Source organism: Phyllostomus discolor, chromosome 10, assembly GCF_004126475.2.
Source record: "Phyllostomus discolor isolate MPI-MPIP mPhyDis1 chromosome 10, mPhyDis1.pri.v3, whole genome shotgun sequence".
Classification (NCBI taxonomy): Eukaryota; Metazoa; Chordata; class Mammalia; order Chiroptera; family Phyllostomidae; genus Phyllostomus; species Phyllostomus discolor.
Window position 1 is genome coordinate 80,632,177 of NC_040912.2, and position 8,475 is coordinate 80,640,651.

The window sequence follows — 8,475 nt, forward strand, 5'->3', positions numbered from 1 at the left end:
CCTCTCTCCTCCAGATGGTGGCTCTTGATTTACGACTTCGTGGTCTAAATAATCCCTGTATTCATGCTTAATTGAATTTCGGTTTGTAAAACAGAGGCGGGCAAACAGGCCCGGTCTGGTCCCCGCCTGTTCATGTGAACAGAGTTTCTCGGAAGCACACCCATGCCCACCGCTCATCTACACGGTCTCTGCAGCTGCTGTGCGGCACAACGGCTAAATAGTCGTGACAGGACCACAGAGCCTAAAAGACTCCAATAATTGGCTCTTTCCGAAAAGGTCCACTCGCCGCTGTTCCAGAGCACCAGTCCAAAAACTCAGGCTCCAAAAGCAACCCTCAATTTAAAAGGTCTTCAACGTGTAATTTTTCATTTTTAATTGCACAATGTAGGGGTGATTTTTAAGTAAATAAATTTAAACAGAATATAACTCTTTTCTCTTTTTTTTTTAACCTAATTTTCTCCTCTTCAGGTGCAGCACACCCGCCAGCCTCTGCTCTTCCCTTCCGGAGCCCCACGTCGTCCGAGCTCTTGTCCGGGTTCGCTCTTGGGGGCTCAGGCAGGTGTCCAGGGCGGCCTAATGGGAGCTGTCCTGACGGGCCATTTGCCTTTTAGAATCTCCTTTCTCTGCTCTTGTGTGACTAACCGCTTCTGCTAACCCTCCAGCTTGTGTCTGTACCTCAGCGTCCAAGCCCTCCTGTGGGACCAGCAGGACGCACGGAAGCATATCTGGGTGGGGTCCCAGGAGCCAGGGCCAGACACCCAGATGGGAGAACCTGACCTGAGGGCTGCCGAGGAGCTCGGAGCTAGATCTGAAGCCGGCACAGGGAGAGCAGGGTTGGAAACCACCTCTCTCTACAACCGGGATCAGGGAAACAGGTTGCCACAATTTCACAGCTGCCTCAGGCTGCCCCTTCTCAGCAGGAGCAGGTCCTGCAGCTGCTTGGGTGTCTTTGTGATTCTGGCTCTTCCTCACAGCACCTCATCCCACAGAGCAAAAGGTTATCGGTTCAAGTCCCCTTGATGGTCACTGAGGCTCGGAGTGGAGGGTGGGGCCTTGGGGGGCCAGACCCTCCAGGCTCCAGCATGTCCCGCACGTCCTCTTTGCTCCAGGATGGGCACTGGCTCCTCTTTGCACGCCAGCTGAGGGTGTGCAAATCCAGGGCCAGAGACCTAAGACCTGTGCTACAGACTAAATGTTCTCGTCCCTCCAAATTCACATGTGAAATCCTAAAGCCCGATGTGATGACATCTGGAGGTGGGGCCGTTGGGAGTCCCAAGGGTGACCCCTCAGAAATGGAATGAATGCCCTTATCAAGCGGCCCCCAGCGAGCTCCCTCGCTCCATCTGCTGAGCCGGGACACAGCAAGAAGCCAGGAGGCCGTGCGCCAGGAGGCAGGTCCTCACCAGAGGCCGTCTTCCAGGGCCCTGATCTTGGACTTGTCCGCCTCCAGAACTGTGCGGAAAAAATGTTTGTTGTTCAAGCCACCCAGCCAGTGGTATTTTTTTAATTGAGCAGCCCAAACAGACTAAGACAATCTGGCATGTGCGGAATTCCCTTGTGATTGGCTCTATAAAAAGAAAATAGTGGTTTTGGCCTCTGGCGTTTCCTTTGCTAGAGTCCTATCAATAGGAATGGGACCTAAATACAGGGTCCGGCTGAAGTAATACCGGAGCGTGGTCAGTAGGGAAATGATACGGGTATTAATAACTTACAGTTTTAATTTGAACATGTCACCTAAACTGTCCTAGGGTGTGCTGGAGTGTGATATTGTTGTGTTACAGGATTACACGCTGATGATTTTGTAATAGAAGATTTTGTAGTAAAAAGGGGGCGTTACTTGTGCTGGACCCTGTGCTTTGGGCCAGCAGTCCCTGTCTTCGCTTCAGGCACTCTGACCAGGGCTGAGGCGCTCTGGGGATTGGGCGACACCCTGACGATGCTCCTCCTGAGCAGTGCCCAAGGTGGCCGTCGTGGTGGTCCCTGCCCAGCTCTGACCGTGACCCGAGCACCTCGGTCCTCTGCCGAGTGCCAGCTGGGACAGAGGTTCGAAGGCTGACTTCAGGACCCACGCATGTAAACGCCCCTTCCCCCTCTTCTGCCTCCACCCTCTTGCAGAGAAATTCTCTTACTGGGAAGTAGAGTTCTAGGTGTTGAGAGCTGGACGTAACTCTAGAAGAAACTAAGGTCCAGAGAAGAGGAGAGCCTACTCGGTCCACGCTGCTCCGCTCAGTGAAGGACACCAACGCCCACCAGAGCCCGAGCCAGAGCGTGGCCCAGAACGTGGCCCACCTGCGCAGCCCCTCCCGCCTTCTGCCAGCCTCACCGCCTAAGTGTGTTGCACGTGTGTCCAATTCCCTGTCATGGCGGCAAATACATTAACTTTACCTCAGCCACCCTCATTGCTCCCTCCCCTTTCAAGCCCACATCAGCTTCCTTGTGGGTTTATGCACGGCGGTCTGGATAAACTCTTAAAACACAAACCTAGTGTTGTCATTCTCCTCTTTACAGCGTGTCCTGGCCTGACTGGTGTGGCTCAGCGGTTCGGGCGTTACCCCATAGGGCGAAAGGTCATGGGTTCAATTCCCAGTCAGTGCACAAGCCTGCGTGGTGGGTTGGGTCCCTGGTCGGGACATGTGCAAGAGACAACATATGATGTTTCTCTCACACATCAATGTTTCTCTCCCTATCTGTCCCTTCCTTCCTGTCTCTCTAAAAATAAGTAAATAAAGTCTTTAAAAAACAAAAATATCTCACTTTAAGCCGCGTGGCTCAGCACCGCCCCACCTCACTCAGGGTCGAGTACACACAGGCGGCATTCCATGAATAGAAGTTGCAGTTAATCAGATTGCTCAAGTGTATTCAGCACAGCATAGTCATGAACTTGTGGCTTTGAACTCTTGGGCCAGCTCTTTTGTCCAGAAAGAGGTGGACTTCAAGAACCCGCCTTCCACGTCGGGCCACCAGGCTGCACACATGAAACTAATGCGAAATAACCAAAGTATCCTTTAATTGAAAACCACATTTTAAAATAACAATAAAGCCCTGGCTGGCGTAGCTCAGTGGATTGAGCGCGGGCTAGGAACCAAAGTGTCCCAGGTTCGATTCCCAGCCAGGGTACATTCCTGGGTTGCAGGCCATAACCCCCAGCAACCGCACATTGATGTGTGTCTCTCTCTCTCTCTCTCTCTCCCCCTTCCTTCCCTCCCTAAAAATAAAATAAATAAATAAAATCTTAAAAATAAAATAAAATAAAATAACAATAAAAAAGAGGAAATGAAAAAAAGGATACAGAAAATAAGAAAATACAGACACTCCACTGCTAGATGGAGAGGTTTTGAGTTTCTCACGAGCACACTGCTCACCAGGACAGCTACCCCGGGGTGCCCACATCACCACTGTCCCCTTGGGAAGGACCTCAGTCATCCCTGCTTCCATCAGAAGGGTCCATGGAAAAACAGGGCAAGGGGAGACTTCTGGGAGGGAAAAGTGAGAGTGTGGAATAAAACTTGCCTTTGTCACTCTTTCCAAATAAGCTCTGTAGCTTCCCCGAAAAAGTGAACAAAACGGGAGCTGAGGCAGAGGGGAGAGGCGGCCCGGCGGAGATGTCAGCGGAAAGCAGACGTAAGCAGCGAGCACCTGGCAGGGTCCCTGTGGCCTGAGTCACCTACCTGCTTCTTGGTCGCTCGGCTTCTGGTCTGTGGACGAGGCTAGACCGTGGCAAAGGGGCAGTCCTTACTGATGTCTCCTTACGGCTGGGGAGACAGGATCCAGCCGCCGGTGACAAGGCAGCCCCAACACCAGGCTCAGTCTTGGGCTTGTGGAGGGGAAGCTCGCGAGGGACTGTGTACACAGCCCTGAACCCGCAGATGGGAGAGGAAGCGGAGGGAGGGAGAAGGAGAAATCAGCCCAGGGCACCCGAGAAGTGAGGTCGCCAGAACCCTCCCCTCTGAACTCACAGAGTTTCTGTGCAGGAAACTCACGCTGGCCCAGCACGCGTCCACACGGCCTCCCCCTGGTGCTATCTTAGTTCAGTTGTGTTTTGTTCTGTTTCCCAGGCTCCGGGAAGTGCTAGGGTCTGGACCTTCACCACCACGTGTCTGTTGTCCTGGAGATACCCCTGAACCTTCTGCAGCCGCTGCAGGGAATGCAAAACTGACGGTTTCCTGAACACACTGAAGAAAGTTTTGGGGAGGCTCAGAACTCCTGAGGAGGGGCCTGAGGGACCCGGGCCACCAGGTCAACACACTTCCTCTAAGACAGTCTGGAAAAGTGGCTTCATTGGCTTGGGCGCCGTCTTTGGCGGGTGCTCTGGGTGTGTGTCTGGAGGGTGGGGGTGGGGAGAGAATGATGCACTTGAAATGGTGGAGCATTTAGAAATCAAAAGGACAGGCAGAAATCAAAGGCATCATAAGGAACGGTGCAGCTGTAGGCGTTGGGGTCAGCCACGTTCAATTTCGGGCTCCAATCCCACACTCTGCAGTGCATGTGGCGGCTCAGCCGCCTTGGGAGCTGGAAGTCACAGATCGAGCACCTCGCCCATCAGAGAACAGAAGAGATAGCCCACGTCTGTAAAAAATGATCCCTGGAAGGAACAGAGACGTGTCCTGAGGGGCGGGCTGCGTTGCTGCTGGGAGGGAAGGCTCGGCAGGGAGGCTGTGGAATCCAAACGCTGGAGCGGGGTGCGGTGCTGAGGTCCCCCGAGAGGTCAAGGCCTGCGCTGAAGTGGCTCCCGGCGCCAGTCACAGGATGGGTCTGTGGGGCGATGCCGCGCCGCGGTCCCTGTGGACGGCATGTTTGTTGACTTTACATTGGACGACACACTTTCTTCCATAACTGTTTCCCCGGCTTGGAGGGGGCGGGGCCTGGCGGAGGAAGGTGAAACAGACCTGTATTCGGACTCCGGGACAGCGGGGACCGCCCGGAGTGCCCGCACTGTCATTGGGAGGGTCCCTGATACACGCCCTCTGGGGGGTTTCCACCCAGAACCGTGTTTTCTGCTGAACCAGGGAACTGTTCTTTTTGGCTTTTGTTCTCTTACTCCCCGAAGTCCCTCTGAGTCACTCACTCCAAAGAACCCCAGCGCTGCCCTGGCGAGTAGCTCAGTGGGTTGGAGCATCATCCCGAAGGGCCAAGGTTGCAGGTTTGTCCCCAGGTCAGGGCACGTATGAGCATCAACCAATGAATTTAGAAGTAAGTAGAACAACAAATCTCTCTCTCTCTCTCTCTCATCAATTAAAACAAAAAAAAAAAGGAACCCCAGTGCCCAGGCCACTGCCCTGCCCTCTCAGCTCCTGCATTGTCGGGACAGGCTCAGGCCACCCGTTGGGCTCCGGGGTCTGTTCTTGGTGCCAAGTGGGATGTCAGCTCACAGGCAGCTCAGTGGCGACCTGTCCCTGGGGGCCAGGACTGCAGTCTGGAGTCCCAGAGGGTGAGCCCCCTGATGCTCGAGAGCCACGCCAGGCTATAGCGCCTGTTCAGCTATTGCACGTCGTCTAGGCCCCAGGGAGTCTCAGGCTCCGCGAGGACGGCTCTCATGAGCAGTGCGTCCTCCTCGTCAGCACGGCCACCATCCTGCTGACCCCCCTCCTCCACAGGGAGCTTCCTTCCGGAGAGGGTGCTGAGGGGCTGCTCTGGGTAAGCGCCCCCAGCCTGTGAGGTTCAAAGCCCCAAAGGCTGAGCACATGGAGCACACTGCAGCAGCCCCATGGGAAGCTGGGCCTGGGGGAGGCAGGGAATGGACCCCCCCCTGCCCGCTGGGGGCAGCCCTCTGAGGAGCTCTAGCCCCTCTCCCAGCCCAGATGCACTGGGGTGGCAGGGAGACACCACAGTGGGGCGAGGCCTGCCCGCAAGAAGCACCTGCAGGCAGGGAGTTCCATCAGAGAGTTCCCGCCACCCTCACTTCACCACTCAGGTCGCGCAAGGGCTCTGTGTCGCAAGTAGCACAGGAGGGTCGATACTCCTGCTTGGGCTCCCAGCCTGCGTCATCCCTTCCCTGTCCACCAGGTGAGGGAGGGGAGGAGCCCTCCTTGCTTTATCACCTCGCAGCCTGCCAGGGCCTTGTGTGCTAGTGACACCCAGTGGAGACACACACACACTAGCTCACTTCTCCCCAGAGACAAAACTGGCCTGCCCTCTGCTTCACCCCAGAATCCCCAACAGACCCCATCTCCCTGGACCGGTGGTGAGTCCTGTCCATGGTGCTGACACCCTGGGGTGGGAGGAAGGGCTCGCTGGATGGAAGCAGACAAAAGAAAGGGCCTGAGAGCTGACAGCCACCACTTTGGGACCCTCAAGGCCACAGCCAGTCATGTGTGACTTACCAACCGTCCGTATCTTGTTTGTTAAGGGAAGTGAATTTAGGGAGAGACTGTCCTAAGAAGGCTGCGTTCACAGCAGGGACTACTGAGGAACTGGATGGCTCTCTGTCCCTAGAAATCTTTAGAAAGAAGACAGGCTGCCCGCCATTGACAAGGAGCAACTGGGGACAGCGCGGCCCCAAGGACCTAGGGCACAAGTTCCAACAGAGGCCTCCATCCACGTGTCTGCTTGCTGAGAGTTACAAATCAAGCTAACAAACCGTGAATGCCCGCGTCTTACCCCCTGCCCTGATGGGTGCGCCCACAGAAGCCCCGGCAGCCGCTGGTTCGAGTTTAGGATTCCCTGACCCCTGCAAGTCTGTGCTCAGACTCGGTGGAGGGCAGGCCGCAGCCCACCTGACCCCCACCCCGCTTTCCTCGTCCTTGGCTGCATCCCACAGCTGGAGAGCCCTGGGTGCCTGTGAGCGGACACCCATCCACACATCCAAGCTCTGGCCACCCCTCCCCCGTGAGCAGCTGCCCTTGGCTACTCTCCTGCTGGGCCTGGGCCACACGCCTGGGGAAGAGCCCAGCACCTGCACTGCAGGTGGCCATTTGGGCCAGGAGGCCAGGATCTTGGAATGACAGTGTGGCCGGGAAGTGGGGATGTCGCTCCATACTCACAGGCCTTCTTGGCCCCACAGACTCTGTGCTCCACGGGGAGAGGGCCTGCTCAGAGGAGGGGCGGAGTGGGTACCTCTAGCCAGGCCGCAGGGTGCTGCTAATGGGCAGGGCAGCTCAGCCACTCACTCTGTCCCCTACCAACAAGCCATCAGCAGATGGACCTGGGGGCCTCGGAAATGGTGTCCTCTCTTCCCCTGTCCCGGTCCTCACTCTTGTCCCTGGTCTCCAGTGTTCCATCAGTCAGACCCCACCAGGAAACAGGGGGCACAACACATTGGACCCTTCACAGAGGCGGACATGGAATAGAAGGCCGCCACCATGGATATGGAGTAACCCAGGGTCAGGAACAACAGAGGAACCGCTTCTGCCCTCAGGCCCAAGGACGGGGAGGGAGGAGGTGCTGGGACCCAGGACAGGAGAGCCTGTCAAGAAGGATGATGTGAAAAATGCACGGGCCTTGGGTTGAGGGATGCAGCTAATCAGGGAGACTCGCAGGTAGGGAGCCAAGTGACCCAAGTCACAGCCCACAATCCGACCTCCCTCTAGTTCCCAAGGGCCACACTCAGCCCAGCCAGAGGACACAGGACAGTGATGTGACTCAATTGGCTCGACCTCCCGGGTCTAAACATAGAATGGAGGAGGGCGAAAGGTGGATGGATCTGGAAGGACAAACAGAAAGCATCTGGGACAGACACTAAACCGTGACTCAGACAGAAAGGATCAGTAGCAGACGGTGAAAGGTGGGCATCTGTGACCAGTTCGCTCTCGTGATCAGTGAAAACGGAGGCCTTGACCAGAATGTGCACATTCAATACAGCGCTATGTGGTGACAGGGACCGACTGGCACGCAGGTCACATGGACCGTGCTGCACCAGCGTGTCCCCAAGGTCCGGAGCCAGCCCAGAGACACCCCGCGCAGTGAGAGGCTGCAACTCCAGCCCCACGTTGTCCCACATCCCAGCCCAGGACTGACACATGGAGTCTACACACGGGGTAGGGAGGGGGAACAGGGTGGGGAAACGGAACCAGGTTTCATGGGTGTTGGATGTGAAAGGACAGTGGACACTGACGGGACACGGGCAGCCGGCAGCTGGACACGTGGGACCACAGCCCATAGGAAGGCACTGCCCACCTGCTCCCGGGGCGTGGGCACCGGACCGGGGACTGGGCGACATCTGCACCTCCGCTCAGCAGAGGCCGGCTCAGGAGCGGGCGTCCGCACGAAGGCCCGCATCCCACCGTTTCCTCCCGTGTCCTCCCTCCCCTGCCCCCTAGCTCTACGCCCTGACCACAGCCTCATGCACCCCAGCCTTCCTTCTACCGTCGGCACGCTTCAAGGCCGCTGCCTGGCCTCACTCAGTGCATCTGAAACCTAACAACAGGCGGGAGACCCCTACAAGGACCAGATTCAAAAGGAACCACCAGGTGGGCTGCACTCGAACAAAACTTAGAGGGCAGTTAAAGGCACGAAGCGAACCGGCTGTGACATCGGACA

The 8,475-nt window shown here is 56.5% G+C and overlaps 1 protein-coding gene across 1 annotated transcript in view; it reads right to left on the minus strand.

The window, feature by feature from the left end:
* Positions 1 to 3,977, minus strand: part of LOC114507854 (solute carrier family 23 member 1-like) — a 50,399-nt gene extending 46,422 nt beyond the window's left edge. The window contains exon 1 of the mRNA XM_028525876.2: positions 3,669 to 3,977. The gene's annotated coding sequence lies outside the window, so the exon portion shown is untranslated. The remainder of the gene's footprint in view (positions 1 to 3,668) is intronic.
* Positions 3,978 to 8,475: the final 4,498 nt, after the last annotated feature.